Genomic DNA, 20,903 nt, shown 5'->3' on the forward strand with positions numbered 1-20,903 from the left:
AAATTTAGCCTGATACTAAGCTTCAGTGGCCACATGAATGTTTCAACGGTGGTCACTAAATCTCCGCTGTTTCTTCTCACGTGGAAATCTCGAGTTTTGGATTCAACCCGTTTTTGGGCCCAGGTCCTAACATGATCTCAAAACACAGATCAACGGAGAGGATTTCTCCCAAACATCAAGGTGGCCCACCTAGCCTACCAGGCAGGAACTTCCTGCGAAAGGATTATGCAGGAAACAGGCGTAGACTAAGAACGACTAGTTTGCATAATCTTTTCACGTCTGTTTGTCGCTGGGGCGGGAACACGTGCCATCACTTTAAACCCAAATTCCCTCAGCCCGGAACAAACCGAAATTCGAACCAGGCTGTCGTTTTCCAACACAAACCAATCCACGCACCTTGACAACCCATAGACTTGGGTCTGAGCAACCAAAACTCACCCAGGTTGGGAGTGGCTTAGGTTCTGCTCTGGCCTCACCTAATACAGTGTGACTCTAATCTACATCCACACCGTCGATCCATTTTCTCTTATTATTTTAGGCCTAATCCCACTAGAATACTGTGTGTGTGAAGTTGTAGCGCACAACTCCTTACATGATTTTAGATGCATCACAACTGAGTGGAGTCCACTAGCACTCCCAATCACACTATTCAACCCTTAGGGCCTGTTTGATTTTCCAATTACCACAGTAGTTGGGTGTAAAGACAGCATGATTACGTCTTTACATGTATTAGCAATGATTGTTTCAATACGTGTATGTTGCTTTCCTATGCTTGCTTTTTGGTATGTTTTGAGTGTAATAGACGAAAATTCAATAGGAACGTGTTTGGATAGGCAGTGTAGTAGTCACATAATTCCTTTTTTTTCTCTTATGGTATCCACCATTTCAGCTATACAACAACTGTAATCAATTGTTTGATTTTTACAGCAGTGCTGAATATACGTGATTCCCCTTTCAGAAATTTGGTCAACGTTCGGAAGACTGGTCATGGGACCCGATCTTTGCATATGCTTAAGTTTTTTATACAGCACTATGTAGTAGACCACATGATAATCTTTGTGATAGATTGTGTAGTACACAACATATATCGAAATGCACCAAAATGTTTATCAGCACTATGTGGTGGACCACATGATGATCTTTGTGATAGATGTGGTCCACAACATATATCGAAATGCACCAAAACGTATATTAGCACTATGTGGTGGACCACATGATGATCTTTATGATAGATTGTGTGGTCCACAACATATATCGAAATGCACCAAAATGTATATCAGCACCATGACGTTGACCTGTTTCAAACGGACGTGTCTTAAGGTTGACATTGCAACAACTGAATCTAGATGACCAGCATACTGGTAGAATAAATGCGGGTATATGGGTCCCTTCAAATTCAGATTTTGAAGGATAATGGATGATCATATACATAATTCAGGTATAACATAGATAAATAGACACAGGATTCAGAAGTAGACATATAAGCGTCAAGGTGTACATGTTACACTTCAAAATTTTAAATTGAAGTGTATCAGCGTACTCACACCACTAAAAATCTGGATGTGGGATCAGTAACCCAATGTCAGTAGCAAACGCTTGCTACTAATCATTAGTACGTGAGGAAATATGGGCCCCACTGAAGTATAACATATTATACTCCTGTAAATAAAACATGTCAGCAATGAATTATGAAAACCACTTAGAAGTTAATTCATAGATTCCCAAACATCCACACAACCTATTCAAAGCAAACCACAGTCCTCCAGAAATTGTATAACAGTCGTATTAAAAATAACCATGAACCAGAAAGCTATAAACTAGAGCCATGCTATGAGCTGAATGGCGAGGATTAAAAGTAAGCAATCGAAGATAATCCTAAAGAGGGCCTCATGACTGGCGTTGGTCGACCTTGTGACGCGCAAATGTCCGAGCTGACATCATCTTACTGGCCAGTCTATTTTCACCCATAACACCACTTGTTGGGGATCACACAGAAGCAAACTCGAATTTAATCTAATAAGATGAAATTAAACCAACCAAAACACATAGAAAATACGTGAGTTTTACATGGAAAAAACTTCATGGAAAAAATCATGGCACAAAGCGACAAACAATCCACTATGAAACGATATTATAAGAGATGGATAAGAACTTATTGATCCGAATAACCCTAAAAACCTCCTTGAAAACCCTAACTTTGCTCTTGAATCCTTAGGAACGTTTTAAAAAGCCTCTTGTTATATTCTAGTTTTGATTACACCCAATATATATACTATCACAACCAAAATATGAAACAAATCATGCACTAATGCAGTTCTATGCGCGCCTTCGATGGGAACTTCAATGGCATCGACAACCATCAAAGACTAGTCGATGACATCGAAGCCACCATCGATGGCATCAAGTAGCATCATCAAAATTATCTGGCAAGCAACTACGATTTTTCTAGATTTTCTCAATAGCATCGAGTGAGCTGTCAATGGCAATGACATTGACGGCCACTCGATGGGATCGAGCAGTCCATCAATGGCATTAACAAACCCTATTACAAACTGATTTAAAACATGTGACAACAATCAGCTCGATTCAAAACCTTTTGTGGCCTGATCCCCTATAAAGTTCCAATAGGTAGATGCAATGTGGGGCTCACTATTATGTCCAACGTAGATCCACTCCATCAAATTGAGGAAGCTCACAATGGGACAGAAACTGAAAAACTAAACAGATCCAAAACTCAAGTGGGGGATCCATCCCATCCAGTTGAGGAAACCCAAAATTTTAATAGATCCAAAACTCAAGTGGAATTAAACGGTGACTGTTGAAAGGAATGCCTACCGTTGAAACCTCCCGGCGGCCCACCTTGAAGTTTATATGCCATCCAAAACGTTCATAAGGTCATTTCCCACTGTGAAGAAATGAAAATACAAAAATCTTACCCTGATACAAAACTTCCGTTGTCCTCACGAATTTTTCAATAGTGGTTGTTCAATCCCCTACTATTTCCTCTTATGTGGCCCACTTTGAGTTTTGAATCCGTCTCATTTTTTATTTCAATTTCTGAAATGATCTCAGAAAACGAATGAATCGGGTGGATATTTTACAAACATCAAGCTGGGCCCCACCTAGACTCCGAGCAGAGGCTGACGTGGTTTGGCCAGTGACGCTGCCAAGCGGCTAGTAGTTGGTGCTCTATATGAGCCCCACCATGATGTGTTATCCACGCCGTCCATCTATTTTTCCATGTCATTTTAAAGTTTGATCCCATAAACGAGGCAGATCTAACCCTCAGTTGGACCACACCACAAGAAAATAATAGTAATTGAAGTCAACTATTAAAAACCTCACAGGGATCACTGTAATATTTATTTGACATCCAACCTGTTGGTTAGGTCATACAGACTTGGATGAAAGTAAAGAACTAAAATCAGCTTGATCCAAAACTTGAAGTTTTTATTGGTGGCCGTTCAGTCAGCACTGTTCCTATGATGTCATCCACTTGAGATTTGGATCTACCTCAATTTTGGCTCATTCTATAAAATATGATCTGGAAAAATAGATAGACAGCCTGGATGAAACACATACGTCAAATTGCACCTACATGGCACCGGCTACTAGCCATTGGTGAGTGCAGGGTCACTAAGGTGTCGTTTTTTCATTTCCCATCCCTCATGTAAATGCCCAAATGGGTATAATGCTCCCAAGAGTCTACCACCCGAGCAAGAGTTAGGACCCGATGATTGGTTGATTTAATTAAGACCATTCAAATTATTTTCATTAGGCTGCCAGTGATTGATTGCTTTTTAACACTAAAACCAGGTGGGTGCAAATTTCATGTGGGGCCGCTATGGTACATGTGGCTTATCCACGTCGTCCATCCATTTTATTAGGTGATTTTAGGGCATGAACTTGAAGTTGATGCAAATCTAAAGCTCAAGTAGACTAGGCACACGAAACGGTGAACTGAGAGCCTACCGTTAAAAAGCTTTTCTAGAGGAAATAATTTCATTATTTTCCACATAATGATATATTAATTTTTATTTATCTATCCAATCCTCATATTTGGAAAGACCATTGGCGGGGTTGTCAATGGGTTGGGCTTGGGGTGAGCAAAATTAAAAATTGAAATAGGCGTGGCCCATCAGGCCCAGCCCAAACAGCTCAAGATGTGGACTGAAGCCTACCCCAGGCCGGCCCATTGACACCCTAGCCACTAACTACCCAGCTAAGATCCCTTTATTCGTTTTTCACCGTTTTAGAAAATGGGGTGACTCATCCCTCACGTGTGGGACTGGTGGATCCCATCTTGACGAATCATAAAGGTTAAATCACATTCATCGATAGATCCAGACCATTATGGTATTGATTGGTACTGTAAACTCTGGGTGCGAAAATTACAATTTACGCAGACTGAAGCTTTTATTTTCTTGTTGGGGTTGACTCAAATATAAAAATGCATTTGAATTGGAGATGTTAGTAGCCCAAAAAATCTTGGAATCTATAGCTAGCTAGAAAACCGTAAAATCGCTTAAAGGTCGGAGAATAATAAGATTCACCAACTCAAATGATTACCCCGGCTGGTTTGTGATAGTAAATCATAGATAAAAGTAGCGGTTAACGAAAAAGAAGGAAATATGTACTCTTCTCTACCCGTTCAATGCATAGTCTTTACTTTACAGGACTTTATGGTTTTTCAAAAGATTTAGAGGAATTACGACATTACTGTATCTAGCTGCGCTTTGTAGAGTTGAATACTCCAGGTAAGCTAAAAGAAAAAATAAATAGTGCCTAGCCTTTTTGCATCGGATTTAAGACCTTGAGTAGGCAACCAAAAAATAAATATACTTAGCCTTACTTTGTAGGTTTAAGACCCCAGGAAGGCAAGTAAAACGAAAAGTAGGCGGTTAGAAAAGAGAATTTGTAGAAATAAAATAAAAAGGTTTAGGTCAAAAGGTCTGGCCGGATATCACGAATCTCAACCCTACTTTTTGACTTCGATATGTCTTGGATATTTTGGACTTTTGGATTAACAGAATGTAAGATAGAGAGTATTTCTGGAGATATCAAAGCAAATTCAGCTATTCATAGCTTTTTTTTTTTTTTTTTAAAAAAAAAAAAAAAAAAAAAGAAGGAAAATTGTTACAACTAAGTTGGCTTTAAGATTCTCATTGGGTAGAGTTCCCTCAACTTTTCCAATTCTCGAAATTTCCTACCTCTCTAGGCATTTTCTCCCTGGACTATCTTCTTTCTATCCTCATTTCTATATTGGAGAACTTCTTAAATAGGCAAGGGTATTCCATACACTATCATCAAATGATCTCATTGATGCATCGTACATTGACGGTGGCAACTCTAATTGGTTAGAATCACGGTCGAGATAGAGACGTGGTAGCTCCCAAGTGGGTAGAGCTAGAAACAGTTTTTCTTCAACCATTTTTTTTAATATGGTTTTTAGCCCACCGTTTTTTCCATAAACAGTTTACGCACATCCATATCCAGACATGGCATCTTTTTGGCAATTTGGGTATGCGCTACTGGTGACCTCGGGTTGGTACTCCCTCGTCTAGTCTGTTACTTGTATGTCCCAGTATCAGTCAATCTGGCCTAATGTTTTCTTCCAAGGCATACTTTTGGCCATATAATTGTCTCAGTTAGTGACTAGTTGAAGTCGACGAATGAGTTTTGATTTTATCTAAGGTGAGGTGTCTACAGATATCCCTCTTTAGCAGAGGTTGGAGTACAACCAAAATGCCAAAGCGAGTAAACACCCAATTTCTAGATTATACATAGAAATGATCTGGTCTATTCTTTACCAGAGTGTCATTGTTAAGAGGTTATTTTAGTTAAATCTTAATCTGAACATCTCATGAGGGTTGGGAAAAACATTGCAATTTGTCCCTACAAATTTTCCAGCTTTATGAGGCACTGAATTTTACCCTTTCACGCGGCGTGATTCAACAGGTGTGCATCGAAGGAGCCTACAAGTTTGGATTGTGGGTTATTAGAACTCGTGCGCTTTTTGCAACATTACCGAGATAATGCATTTTGATCTAGAAAGGTAATTTTCAATGTTGCACGATCCCCTATGATCACCTATAAGATAGGTCATTTGTAATGGGCAGTTGGTTGTGCATTCTATGGTTTTATGGATCTCATTCATAGTTGTATGCTGGCTAGCAACCTCGTCCATAATTGTATAATGACCAACAGCCTCATCTACCGCCGGTGGCGGTCAACCCATCTCATCCATATCTATAGGCTGGCCAGCGGCCTTATCCAATACTGTGAGCTGAACAACAACCTCATACACAATGACTTCGCTTACAGCCACAAGGTGCACTACCTTATCCTTCATAACAGGTTAGCCAACAGCCTCATTTGTATCCATGGGTAGCCTAAAATGAGCCTCCTACATGGATTGTGGTGATGTGTTGATAGCCTTTATTGAAATCACATATTAGATATGTAATTCATAATGCGTTATTAAAAATCAAACCAAATGTAATTTCATATATACTCCTCCCTCAAGAGATTCATCTCTGCATGTAATGAGGCATTCTCTTCCTTGAGACACTTCTATTCCTCTTCCAATGCGTTGACGTGTTTCATCTTCTTTTTTAATTCATGCACATCATTCCCGATGTTCTCAAGTTTATGGTTAAAATTCTTTAGAGTGAATATTGTTTTCTTATTTTGATCGAATACTTTTGTCGTCAATTCCTCGATTGAGGCACAAAAATCCACATCTAGTTTTGATATTTCACTTCCTTTCTCTCTCACTTCCTCAACTTCTTCCTCTCTCGTTTTGCCTCTCACATCCTCTCTCATTACCTCTCCCAAGTCTCTACCATCTTTCTCTTCCTCTCAGATTTCCTCTTTCAACTACTCTCCCACTTCCTCTTCAACTTCTTTTTTCACAGACTTCTTCAACTCCTTTTCCACTTCTCTCTCTAATTTCATCTCGGAGATATATTTTTGGACAATATTCTCCACCAACTCCTCTATCCTAACTTCCAACCACAGAGCCTTGTCCTTTGTATAGGTCTTATCTTTAAAGGATTTAATGATATTGGTCTCTTCTTCCTCCTTCGTTGGTGTAAGTGTTGAGGGTCAAATATTGCATATTAGACCCCAATTATTACTCGATTTTGCGATCATAATACTGTTTAACACCCTAATTTAATCGTGTTTGTGATGCAGGGTGTATTTAGGAGCTTGGACTGGAAAAGGGTACTAAAAGCATGGAATTAATGTTCCGAAGTCACCAAGACAAGGGACGGACCCTAGGGGATCAAGATCGAAGAAATTACACACCAGTGATTTGAGAAAACCAGGCCACTTACGTTAAACGGGCCCCAAAATCGTCTAGAATGCAAGATCACAGGGTTTCCACCATCCGTTTGGCTAAAAAATTTATATATGGCCTGAGGACCATAAATTAACTGTACATATAAAATTTCAGTCATTGGATCTTTTTGGGAGTTACCTAACGGACAGATCAGCCCCTATAATCCTGATTTGGGGCCCACCTGATCTCTGGATATGCCTCAATTTCGATCTCAACATCTTAAATCATATGGAGAACCAGATGGACAAAGGAGATTTTGTACATACATTATGATGGACCCCACGTATGCACTGCATGCGCACAGTGTGCACGTGCACCAGTTGTGCACCCATGCACTCAAAGTCGGTTAGTGAAAAATCCAAGAATTTCCAAAACGCAACAGCCTTAACGCTGTCTGGCATCAGGTCTGCTCGGTGGGCCCCACTCATCACCTATTTGGACCATCCATTGCGTACAAAGGGGGGCGCAACCCTCTCCTAGGTGGCCGTTTGGCCCCATGCACGTGTACGCACGTGGATCATAAAAAAATGCAATATTAATGGTGACTTGATTTTATATAGTGGACCACACCAAAACTCAACAAAAACTACTCTTTCCCGACTGATTTTTCGCCAGGAATCTAATGAACGGGTCAGATTTCTTAAAAAACACCAATATGGGGCCCACCAAACACGTCAACGTATCTTGGATTCAAGATTACGCTATCCGTCCATTTTTCTGTAGTGGGGCCCATCCATCATGCATTTCTATGAACCGAATCGTCCAACATGTCCATAGGGTGGTCATGACCCTAGCTAAGAAGCCAGAATCGATGGATGGGTGGATCACACATCGCAAATCACTCCCAAACGCGGCTGTTTCGCTTTCGCTGTGCACCTTGTTGCGAAATAGAGTTGGTCTGACTCTAGCACCTTCCAGCCGACCTAAAGCCTATAAAGAGGAAGGTTGGATGTGAGGAAAAAGGAATCTTGGGGACGTGAAGCAAAAAGAGAGACAGAGATGAGGGCGGAGACGGGTTCTAATTTCCATTCTTCTTCTTTAGTTCTTTTCTTTTATGAATTTTTTCAGAGATTATAGCCTCATCATGTCTGGATAAACCTCTTAGCTAGGGTTAAGAGGCGAAGCTTATAGTGAGATGGGAGACTTTCCTTTATGTCTTTGATTTAAAGTTGTTTTATGAACTTATTTTGATTCTAGATTGATTATGAGCAATGTCTTTAGTTTTTAATGGTTTGTTGTGACTTAAATTACAATGGATCTACGATATCTTCTAGTATTTTCTATACATACATAGAGGTTATAATCGTGAGAACCCTGTTTTTCACCATTGTCTCATGGGCATAGTTGGATGATGGAACCTTTCCTTACATTCATAACTCTCTCAGATTGGTTGTGGATTGGTTAAATTCTGTTGTTTACTTTGTCTCCTGGGCATGGTCTTGTGATGGAATCAGTCTAATTCTCATGCCTCTCATCTCTTAAAAACTGGATCAAAGAAAGTTCATATTGTGTCTTCCATCTAGATGAAGATAAGACTCTGAGTCCAGATGTGTTCTTGAATAAGGCATAGATCTCCCTGATCTCTATACGTGGATCCTCTTATTCCTTCATATTCACTTGATTTAGATTACATCTTATTCTAGTTCTAGTTCGAGTTGCTTTCAGATTACATACAAGGTTCAGTCCCTGTGGATTCAACCTCGGTGTTACCGAGATTATTACTACATCACAACCCTATACTTAGGGTGTCAACCCTATACTTGGGGATTGACGGTTACGTTTTTCTGAAATTGACTAGTTTTAGAATTAGGTTAAGATTAGGGTTTTCTAACTTTAGATTTAGATTATTATTATTTTTTATTTTTAGAAACTAACCTAACTTTCCTGTTTTGTAGGATTCTGAGATAGAAACTTCTAAATTGGTAATCTCGTTCTGATTTTCTTGTTTTCTAAACTTTCTATTTCTAGATTAGGATTTGTTCTATATTTTAAAGAATTTTTCAAATTTATTTCATCTTTCCTTTTTTTAATTTTATTTTTAGAAAATTTCTAATTCTAGGTTTTCTTTTAGAAATTTCTTACTCTCCACTTTAGGTTTAGAGCTTTCCTAATTTATTTTTAAAAACTTTCTATTTTTTATTCTTCCTTCTTTAGAAAATAGTTTACTTTCTATTTTTAGAAACTAACTTGTTTTGGTTTGTTTTGCAGGTTTTTAACTTAGGGACTTCAATTTGGTAACTTCTTTCCTACCCTCTCTTTCTTTTTAGATTTTTATTTCCCTTCCTTCTTTTAGGTTTAGGTTTAGAATCTGAATCGAGGGCTGCGAGTGTTTCATGTTCAAGTAGGCTCGTGATAACACTCGACATCTCTTGACTGAAGGAGGATTGGTTGAGGGGTTAACTGTCCATCGCAGGACTAGACACCGCTCAAAATCCCCTAAGTTAATTGAGGTTATGGCTGCAAATCAACCTCAAGCATTACCTCCACCTGGGGTTGAGGAAGTCCATGATGAGAATGAGGTGCATCAAGTACCCCCGCCTCGTACTTTATGAGATTATTTACAACCGGCGAGGGTGAGCACGCCCTCATGTATGATTTTTCCTGAGAATACGGAACATGGATATCAAGCCAGGGGCAATCCAACTCCTTCCTAAATTTCATGGGCTTGAATCAGAAAATTCATATTTACATCTGAAAGAGTTTGATACGATCATAATCACTTTATATTTTTCAAACGTGTCTGAGGACACAGTCAGGCTGAAACTCTTTCCCTTTTCTTTGAAAGAGAAAGCTAAGACGTGGTTGCATTCACTACGTCCTAGATCTATTGGTACATGGAATGATATGCAAAGGGAGTTCATATAGAAATTCTTTCCACATTATAAAACGATCACCCTTAGAAAAATCAATCATAAACTTTGCCCAAAAGGAGGATAAAACATTCTTCCAATGTTGGGAAAAGTTTAAGGATCTTGTCAGTTCATGCCTACAACACAGTTTTGAAACATGACGCATTACACTTTTTCTATGATGGATTGACATCTTCCATGTGCCAATTGGTTGAGACAATGTGTAATGGGAAATTCATGAATAAAAATGTCGATGATGTGTGGGACTACTTGGATAGACTTGCTGAAAACGCATAATCATGGGACACATACCTAAAATCAAGTATCACTTCTAGGCCCACTCAATCAAAGGAAAGGGGCAGAGTATACCTTCTGAAAGAGGATGAAGATATCAATGCTAAAGTGGCTAATCTCATAAGGAAATTTGAGGTCATGGAATCAAAGAAGGATAAGGGTAAGGAAGTTGTTTGCGGTATTTGTGGTTGCAACAATCACACAATTGAAAAGTGTCCAACTATATCTGCCTTTCAAGAGGTACTGACTGAGCAATCCAATGACGTAAATAACTATCAAAGACCTTTCAATGGACCTACCTCCAATACATACAATTCTGGTTAGAGAAATCATCCAAACTTCAGTTAGAGGAATGGACAAACGGCTACTCCTCAAAGTTTCTTCAATCAAACTCTAAATCAAGAGAAACCTCAAGAGGTTCCGGTTTAAAAATATATTCGAGAACAAGAGCTATTAAATCAAAATTCAGCATAAACATTCCATAATATCCATACAGTATTAGGAATGCTTGCGTCGTCTATTCAAAGGGATAGAGTCACAATTAACAAGTAGAGGAAAGAGGATGCTTTCTACTCAACCTCTCCTCAATCCTAAACCGCAATATGAAATAAGTGACCCTAGCTCTTCAAATTAGATGGAACAAGTTAAATCCATCACCACTCTTAGGAGTGGGAAGATCATTGACAAAACCATTATGGTTAGGGTTGAAAAGCCTAAGGACCCGGAAGTGGACAAAGATGATGGATCTAGCCATGCTCCACTGGAATTAGAACTAGAACTGCAAGGGAAGCCGGTTGCTCCATTTTCCCAACGGTTGGTTGCACCAAAACCCTTTTCTCTTTCTAACTCTTAGGATATTCTAGAGGTGTTGAAACAAGTAAATGTCAATATTCCTCTACTTGATGCTGTGAAACAAATACCTTCATATGCCAAATTCCTAAAATACTTATGTACGACCAAAAGACGGCAGAATATTCAAAAGAAAATCTTCTTGACTGAGAAAGTGAGTGTCATACTAAAGCAAGATGTGTCACAAAAATTCAAGGATCTTAGTAGCTCAACCATATCATGTGTAATTGGAACTATGGAATTGAGCACGCACTTCTTGACTTAGGAGCAAGCGTCAATCTGATTCCCTACTCAGTATACAAATAGTTAGGTTTAGGTGAGTTAAAACCCAACCTAACCACACTAAAACTTACTGATCACTCTGTTCGTATACTAAGAGGGATAATTGAGGATGTGTTAGTCCAAGTCAATAGATTTTACTACCCTATAGATTTTATCATCCTGGATACTGAACTCATTGGTAACATGAGCACTTATATTCCTGTCATTCTTGGTCGCCCATTCCTTGCCACCTCAAACGTAATTATTAATTGCAGGAATGGTGTCATGAGTATGTATTTTAGGAATATGACATTAGAAATGAATATCTTTTTCAACACAGGCAGACGGTTAGAGGATGATGACGATTTTCACGACATTAACATGAATGACACTTTTATGAAAAATAGGACACCTTTGACTTTATCCTCTGATCCTCTAAAAATGTGACCTAAAACATTTGCCATTTGATTTGAAATATGCATATTTAGGTCAAGATGAGACATACCCGATGGTGATTTCTGCCCATCTTGAGAAAGAACAAGAGAGTATGCTCATATCCACCCTCATTGAGTATAAGGGAGCCCTTGGATGGACGATTACGGACCTCAAGGGAATTGACCCCTCGATTTGCACTCACCACATTTATCTTGAGGATAATGCAAAGACCTTTGGCAATCACAACGTAGATTAAATCCAAATATGAAAAAAGTGGTTAAGGCGGAGGTTCTTAAATTATTGGATGTGGGTATTATATACCCTATATCTGATAGTCAATGGGTGAGTCGAACTCAGGTGGTTACTAAGAAGTTCGGAATCGCCATCATAGTCAATGCCAATAATGAACTCGTGGCACCTAGAATTATTACTAGTTGGAGAATGTATATTAACTACAGGAAGTTGAATACCGTCATCACTAGGAAAGGACCACTTTCCTTTGCCCTTCATTGATCAAATTTTGGAAAGGCTAGCTGGTCATTCCTATTACTGTTTCCTTGACGGGTATTCAGGCTACAATCGGATAGAGATAGCCCCTAAAGATTAGAAAAAGACTACATTTATATATCCTTACGACACATTTGCTTACTGAACGATGTCATTCGGATTATGTAATGCCCTTGCCACCTTTCAGCGATGTATGATGAATATCTTTTCTGACATGGTGGGGCAATATCTAGAGGTCTTCATGGATGATTTCTGTCTTCGGTCCATCTTTCAGCGAGTGCTTAGAAAGTCTTAAATGTGTGCTGAAAAGATGTGAAGAAAAGAACTTGGTACTTAATTAGGAGAAGTATTAATTCATGGTTCATAAGGGAATTGTCCTTGGACATATTATCTCGTCCAAAGGAATCGAGGTGGATAAGGCAAAAATCGATCTTATCTCTAACCTACCTCCACCCAAGAACATACGAGACGTGCGATCCTTCTTAGGACATGCCAAGTTTTACAGAAGATTCATAAAGGACTTTAGTCTCATCTCTCGTCCTTTATGTAATCTACTTCAAAAGGATGCACCATACGAGTGGACTGAGCTATGTCAGGAAGCTTTCACTAAGCTTAAAGGCATGTTGACCAGTGCACCTATCATACAACCACCCGACTGGAGCATTCCATTTGAACTTATGTGCAATGCATCTTATTATTCTCTTCGGGCGGTTCTAGGTCGGAGAAAATATAAGAAACCTTATGTTATTCATTATGCCAGTAAGTCTCTAAATTCTGCCCAAGTGAACTACTCGAATATGGAAAAAGAACTCTTGGCTGTAGTGTTTGCTTTGGACAAATTTAGGTCCTACTTGATCAGATCTAAGATCATTATTTACACAGACCACGCGGCGCTCAAGTATCTTCTGTCTAAGAATGATGTTAAGCCTCACCTGATAAGATGGATCCTCCTACTCCAGGAATTTCACCTAGAAATAAAAGATAAAAATGGAGTAGAGAATGTAGTGGCTGACCATCTTTCTCGCCTTGATCTCTCTGATTCTCTTAAGATGACACATATCAATGACATGTTCCCTGATGAACAGTTGTTCAAAGTCTCCCATTCACCTTAGTTTGCTGATATTGTTAATTATCTTGCCACAGGTTTCAAGCCGACACATTAGACTGCAAAGATAAGAAGAAATTTTTCACCGAGGTGTGCAACTTTTTCTAGGACGATCCATATTTGTTTAAATATTGCCTAGACCAAATCTTGAGGAGATGTGTGTCAGAAGATGAGCATTAGAGTGTCATCTCCTTCTATCACTCACAGGCCTGTGGTGGTCACTTTTTTGCTAAAAAGACTACGGCTAAGATTCTGCAGTGTGGCTTTTACTAGCCCACTATGTTCAGGGACACTCATGAGTTTTACAAAGCTTGTGAGTGCTGTCAAAAATTGGGAGCGTTGTTCCGTTGAAATATGATGCCCTTGAATCTCATTCTTATCATAAATGCATTTGATTACTAGGGCATCGATTTCATGGGACCATTCCCCTAATCTTTTAAAAATCTATATATTTTCCTTGCCGTAGACTATGTCACTAAATGGGTCGAAGCGATTCCGTGTCAGAATAATGACTATCGCACAGTCATTAAATTCCTTAAAGAGAACATCCTTTCCCGATTCGGAACGCCTCAAGCTATCATTAGTGATGGGGGCTCACACTTTTGTAATAGGCCATTCGAGAGTTTAATGAAGAAATACAGTATCTCTCATAAGGTGAGCACCCTATACCACCCACAGACAAGTGGGCAAGCTGAGATTTCTAATAAGGAGATCAAACATATTTTGGAGAAAACGGTTAACCCTGACCATAAGGATTGGTCAATTCGATTGACTGATACCTTATGGGCTTACCATACTGCTTTTAAAATCCCTATTAGAATGTCTCTCTTTATACTTGTCTATGGGAAGGCTTGCCACTCGCCTGTGGAGTTGGAACATGGAGCCTACTGGGCGATAAAAAATCTAAATTTCAATCTGGACAATGCTGGCTCGCTTCCTAAACTTCAGTTGAATGAACTTGAAGAAATCCAAAATGATGCATACGAGAACTTGAGGATTTACAAGGACAGGATGAAGGCATTTCACGACCAACATATTCTACGCAAATCAATCACACCTGGTCAAAAAGTCCTTTTGTATAATTCTTGATTACATCTCTTTCCGGGTAAGCTTCGATCTCATTAGACCGACCCTTTTACCATTATTAATGTTTATCCTCATGGGGCTGTCGAGATTCGGAATCCAGACAATGGCAATGAATTTAAAGTGAATGGACATCGCCTAAAGCCATTTGTCTAGAAATTTGATGTAAAGGACATGTCTATGCTTCTGACTGATCCTGTTTACCAGGATTTATCTCCTAGTTTGATGGAGGTATAAGTAGCTTTATTGCTTTCATAGGACTAGGGTAGTTTACTTTATGTTGTTCTAGGTTAGTCAGTTTTATGCCATTAGTTTAGTTTGCTTTCTACATTATTTTAGGGTAGTTTGCTTTTGTTGGTTTCACTCTTGTGCTGACTCGCTCTCGTGCTGATATCTTTGGAAAGCCTCTTGATTCTTTCATCCAGGTAATATCTTTCCATCACTCCTCTTTTACTTTCGTTGTCTCATGTGCATTGCATGCTTATTTCTTTTACATTGAGGATAATGTAAATTTTAGGTTGGGAGTGGGCAATTAGGTCACATAATCAGTGTTTTCTCGATCTTGAGCAAAAATTGTGAAAATTTTTAAAATTTTTCTGGAAATTCTTGTGAATTCGAAATGATTTTGACAGTCATTATTGATTTAGAACTATAAAATATGGAGTGTTGGGGATTTACGTCTCTTAGATCTAGTTATCTAATAGATTCCACAATTGAGTTCGAATTATTAATCCATGATTAGAATTTTTAAAACATTGATTGAGTCATGATTTCACATGTCACATCTCGCTTATACATTGAGGTCTCAGTTCAATTTGGAAGGATTAACTGGGTAATCACTAAGCATGAAAGGAACCAGCCTGAGAAAATTCAAAGGGTTGGGAGAATGGTCTTCACCATAGGTTTTCTCCCTATAGGTGAGGATTTGATTCCCCTCCTTGACATTACTTTTAATGGAAAAATCAAAAGCTGAAAGAATGAAAAGATGATCTGTATTCCCCTTGGCGTTATTTTTAATGGAAAAACCAAAAGTTGGTAGGATGATCTATGAGGCAGGTTTTGGTTGTCTTGAATGCTCTTGTTGGTTACCAATGATATCATGAAATAGAGAAATAAATCTTAATGATGATAAGCTGAGATTACACTATACACCTATGGATCTTAATGTTTAGAATTTTTTCCTAATTGATGGATTCATACTTTGAACTTGATTATGAAATCTACCGTGCACTCGAGTTTAGGAGAAAGTAATACCCAACCTTCATGAATCTTAGAATTCTCTATCTGAATTGTTTTCAAAAATCACTCGGGTTTATAGAAATTATCCTATAATTCTCAACTTATTTTCTGTATACTTTGCTCAAAATTAGCAAAATGCTAGTCGGGAGTTGTTTTGAGGGTCAAATATTTCATATTAGACCCCAATTATTACTCGATTTTGCGATCATGATATTGTTTAATGCCCTAATTTAATCGTGTTTGTGATGCAGGTTTAGGAGCTTGGACTGGAAAAGGGTACTAAATGCATGGAATTAATACTCCAAAGTCACCAAGACAAGGGACAGACCCCAGGGGACCAAGATCGAAGAAATTACACGCCAGCGAATCGAGAAAATCAGGTCACTCATGTTAAACGGGCCCGGAAATCATCCAGAATGTAAGATCACATGGTTCCCACTATCCGTTTGGATCGAAACTTTATATATGACCTGAGGACCATAAATTAACCGTACACGTCAAATTTCAGCCATTAGATCTTTGTGTGAGTGACCTAACGGATAGATCAGCCCCTAAAATCCTGATTTAGGGCCCACCTGATCTCTAGATATGCCTCAATTTTGGTCTCAACACCTTAAATTATATGGAGAACCAGATGGATGGAGGAGATTTTGTACATACATCATGATGGACCCCACATGTGCACTGCATGCGCATAGTGTGCACGTGCACCAACCGTGCACCCATACACTCAAAGTCAGTCAGCGAAAAATTCAAGAATTTCCAAAACGCAACAATGTTAATGTTGTCCGACATCAGGTCTACTCAGTGGGCCCCACTCATCACCTATTTGGATGATCTGTACCATCCATTGCGTCCAGAGGGGGGCACAACCCTCGCCTAGGTGGCCGTTTGGCCCCATGCACGTGTACGCACGTGGATCGTCGAAAAACGCAAGATTAACGGTGACTTGATTTTATACAGTGGTCCACACCAAAACTTGACAAAAACCACTCCTTCCCGATTGGTTTTTTGCTAGGATCCAATGAACGAGTCAGATTTCTCAAAAAACATCAATATGGGGCCCACTGAACGCGTCAACGTATCTTGGATTCAAGATTACGTTGTTCGTCCATTTTTCTGTAGTGGTGTAATGCCCCAGTTTTCAGAACCCGAGTACACGATTCACATTCCAAAAACCTAGGAGTTAGCTGCTAATAGTGGTAATAGATAAATCAAAGTTCATAGCGAAAATAAAATGTAGCATAGATGTGATCCAAAAATGGGAACCGTATTCCGGTCCACTCAGCTGGGGGCCAATTACATAACCTTAAGTTTCTCACATTCCAAGTGTATTGAAATAAAAATAAGGGCTAATCTACTGGTTCAGCCCAAAATAGGCGACCGCCTCTTGCTGCGGCTCCTCAATGTAGAGTTCCTCCTCGACCACCACCACCTCCAAATTAGCCGCGTACTCATCAGTTCCTACACCTATGTCCTTTGTACGGTTGAACATTGATGAATCAGTGGCCAGCTTAGTGTGATCTCCCCTTAAGATTACACACCGCCGCCCTAAATAAGGAATATCATAAAAACATACAGACAAACCAGAACACAGTATATCCAGTCTTATTATATGCGTGGATGCGTGAATGCACTTGTTGTCCCAGGTAAAACATCCAGATGGACATTGGGCTCGTCACCCATGAATATGACTGGTCATCAGCGCAATACTCAGCATAATCGCATGGGCATGATGATCCAAGTCATCATCATAAGTCGAATGACTGGTCATTAGCGCAACACTCAGCGTAATCGCATGAGCTTAGTGTTCCAAGCCATCGTAATATGCCATGTATGCATGATTAGCTAAGTCATTATTAATTCGATTGCAACTAACCAATTTAAATGAGCTCACGATCACTACATAGGCCGATGGCTAGGGCATAGTGTCCCATGACCACCATCCCCAACCCATGAGACTACTGCCTTAGGGTGTGTGTAGTACCCACCAACATGTGATCAATCAATTCAATGTAAAGGGGCCACCACCAATGCCGACTGGGAATGAAGTGTAAAATCCCTAAATATGGCGATTAAAGCAAGACGGCATGAATGGTTCAAAGACGAGTAAATAGTGGTATTAGAAAGGTTGCGAAATTCATCCCAAGTTAGTAGGTGAAACCACACACGGATGGTGAATCCCCATGGTCAAATACCAACAACCCAAATCTCCATGACAGGGGTCTACTCACATCATCGCTAGTCCAATTACACCCCAAGCACGGATTCTCCTCACTAGGACTTTCCATGGAGAGATTTCAACAGTATGTGTGTCATTTCATCATATCAGCAATATAGATCTTAACATAAAAAGGGAATGAGGAACAATACACATATCAATACACACTAAGTTAACATGAGATGCATGACATGAACGGTTAGATTATTTACCTAGGTAGTTTAGAGTAGTCAAGAGCCTAAATAATAGTAAACATGAGAATTATGTTAAATAGATAGGCCAAGTAAATGCAGTCTATTTCCATACACAGTTTATCATTAGTCTAACTAGCCATCAAATTAATAAAGCTAATATTTCTGGTCTAGTTAGGGATGAAAAGCTTAAGGGGAGGAAAATCATCACTAGAATCGTTGTAACTCTTTTCTTGATTTCATTTTCTGAGGTTAGCTGATGGTCCAACGCCATACGAGGGACTACCTAAGATCATTTTCAAGCAAGAGTTGCATCAATAAGTTGGTTACTTGAGTAAATTGATTAAAAACCTTCCTATATGAAACTTTGGGCCGGACTTGGCCCATCAATCAAGGCTTGAACTGGGTCTGCCCTTGGCCCACTCTAGCTCCCAATTTCAGCCTAAACTGGGCCCAAATGGGGCCCACATTTGCTGTCCCTAACTGATCCAAAAACTGAGCCATGGTGGGCCCTATTTGGCCTTAACACGGCAGCCCACCAGCTGCAAGAATGAGGCCCACTGGGTATATATGGCCCGTCAGGGTCGTGAGCTAAGGTGAGGCCCACCGTATCTGGGGTGTGGCCCATCTGACATTGAAGTGGGACCCACAATAGCGTGCGGCCCATCGTATCTAGGGTGTGGCCCATCTGACGTTGAAGTGGGACCCACAACAGCGTGCGGCCCACCTGAAGTTTAGGTCGAGTGAGGTCCACTGTTGTATACTTGGTGAGGCCTACTAGGTTGGACATGGTGTGGTCCACCAAGATAGATCTTAGGTGCAGTCCACATGGCTGGCCGTTGTGTGGCCCACTGAGATGGATCTCAGGTGTGGCCCACATGGCTTTGAACATGGTGGGGCCCACCCTGCTCTTAAACAAGGTGCAGCCCAACTGCTATGCATGTTGTGGTCCACCGGCATTTAGCATGGTGCGACCCACTTGCACTTAGCATGGTGCAGCCCACCTGAGGCTATCGTGGGGCCCACTGTCATACATGGTGTGGCCCACCAGTTGTATTGCATATGGCCTAATAGGCCCGTTCCCAGTCCAGCTGAGAGCTGCGTCTGTGCAGCTCGCCCGATCGTGGCCAGCAACGGGGTCCCAAGCTTTTGCTTGTACCAGCAACAGCGCCCCAAGCTTCTGCTCGTACCATCCCTGCCTGGGGTCCGATCCCAACCCTTGATCATGGCCTACTGGAGTTGGTTTTGGTCCATCTCTTGTACCGACTCCCAGCTCATGTGCTGTCCCAGTTTGAGACCGAATCCAACCCGATTTTAGCTCAAAATAGAGCTTCTGTCAAGCTCGATCCACAAATGCTATCACGGACCGTTCCCTACCAGATTTCTGACCCAGACAAAGTCCCAGATAGGCCTGCAGCAAGCCATGGAATATGGCCATTCCTTGGCCAGCTCTCAGCTCCAAATAGAGCCTTAGTTCTACCCAGTTTTGGCCTGACGCACAACCATCGTTTGGCCGAGTCCTGGCCCGAAATGGGTGCTACAGTTGGGTCGGACTTCAATCCCAAGACACTGTTATCACATGGTCTGTCTTTTAGCCCAAAACAGAGCCACTCATTGACTTAGTTTCAGACTAAAAAAGGGACGTGAACTCAACCTGTTCCACAGCTCTTTGAGGGCTAAATCATAGCCATCATTTGGCCGATTTCCAAACCGAACTAGGCTTGGATTTAACACCCCAGTGAAGCTCTATTTGAGAGCAGTCTTTAGCTCTGAACAGAGCTAGATCAGAGGTCTCTTGCTACCTGCCTTCATCTATAGACTATGTTGGATACTAGGCCTGTATGCAGTCATGGCAAGGACTGGACTGGGCCTTGCATTTCCGATCATGCTTCTTACTAAGCATGGTTGTTACCTGGAGAGTTCGGGCCTGGAAAGAGGACGCAGTCCCCATTTTCTCCCCTTCAACCAACCCGGTCTGCAACAGGGCCGATGGCACCTCCCTCTTCCACTCTCTTTCTACTCCCTTTCTCCACTCTAGGGCATAAATCCCTAGGTCTATAGGGCCCTTCATATAGAGGGAGAGAGAGAGAGAGAGAGAGAGAGAGAGGAATGACTGAGAATGCTTTCACAGTGGACGGCCGAGATTTGCACCAGCCAAGCTTTCTTGGAGAGGAAAGTCTTCTCTCTGCTTTTCTCTTGTAGGACCTTTGCTTGGCCAGTTTAGAAAAGAAGGGAGCACCACCTTCTATAAGCGATGGACGGATGAGGTTTGTAGGCCAGGGCGATCATGGCAAATCATGTGGTCCCAGATGGTCTCGACTTGGGGATTTTTGCCACTTGCAACATATTGAACAGTCGCATGCTAACTTCCCTGTCCGTTTATCAAGGCCCAAGAGCCTATACGGTTTTGACCATATGGGCCCCACGGAGAGTTTGAATGGCCGAGATTGCTCAAAAAGTGGCTACGGTGGGCCACTTTGAGGTTTGAAGATCCTCAGCCTTGAAATAAAAATGGCGGGAGAGA

The sequence above is a fragment of the Magnolia sinica genome, chromosome 11 (assembly GCF_029962835.1).
Source record: "Magnolia sinica isolate HGM2019 chromosome 11, MsV1, whole genome shotgun sequence".
NCBI classification, from domain to species: domain Eukaryota; kingdom Viridiplantae; phylum Streptophyta; class Magnoliopsida; order Magnoliales; family Magnoliaceae; genus Magnolia; species Magnolia sinica.